This window comes from Echinops telfairi, unplaced genomic scaffold (assembly GCF_000313985.2).
Source record: "Echinops telfairi isolate 266 unplaced genomic scaffold, ASM31398v2 ScPeMD7_7412;HRSCAF=8450, whole genome shotgun sequence".
In the NCBI taxonomy this organism is placed as follows: domain Eukaryota; kingdom Metazoa; phylum Chordata; class Mammalia; order Afrosoricida; family Tenrecidae; genus Echinops; species Echinops telfairi.
In genome coordinates, this window is record NW_022111312.1 from 17,803,339 (window position 1) to 17,803,596 (window position 258).

The window sequence follows — 258 nt, forward strand, 5'->3', positions numbered from 1 at the left end:
ACCACCTGAACCAAGTTCATGGCTGTTTTTTAACAAACTTGTACCAGATGCCTGTAATGACTGAGCCCTGGCATCCCAGTGGCTACATGTTAGGCTACTAACCTGAAGGTCAGCAGTTCAAAACCACCAGCCACTCCAAGGGAGAAAGACAAGACTTTCTACACCCATAAAGAGCTACAATCCCAGAAAGCCACAGGGGCAGTTCTACCCTGTCCTTTAGGGTCGCTGTGAGTCGGCATCAACTCGATGGCAGTGAGC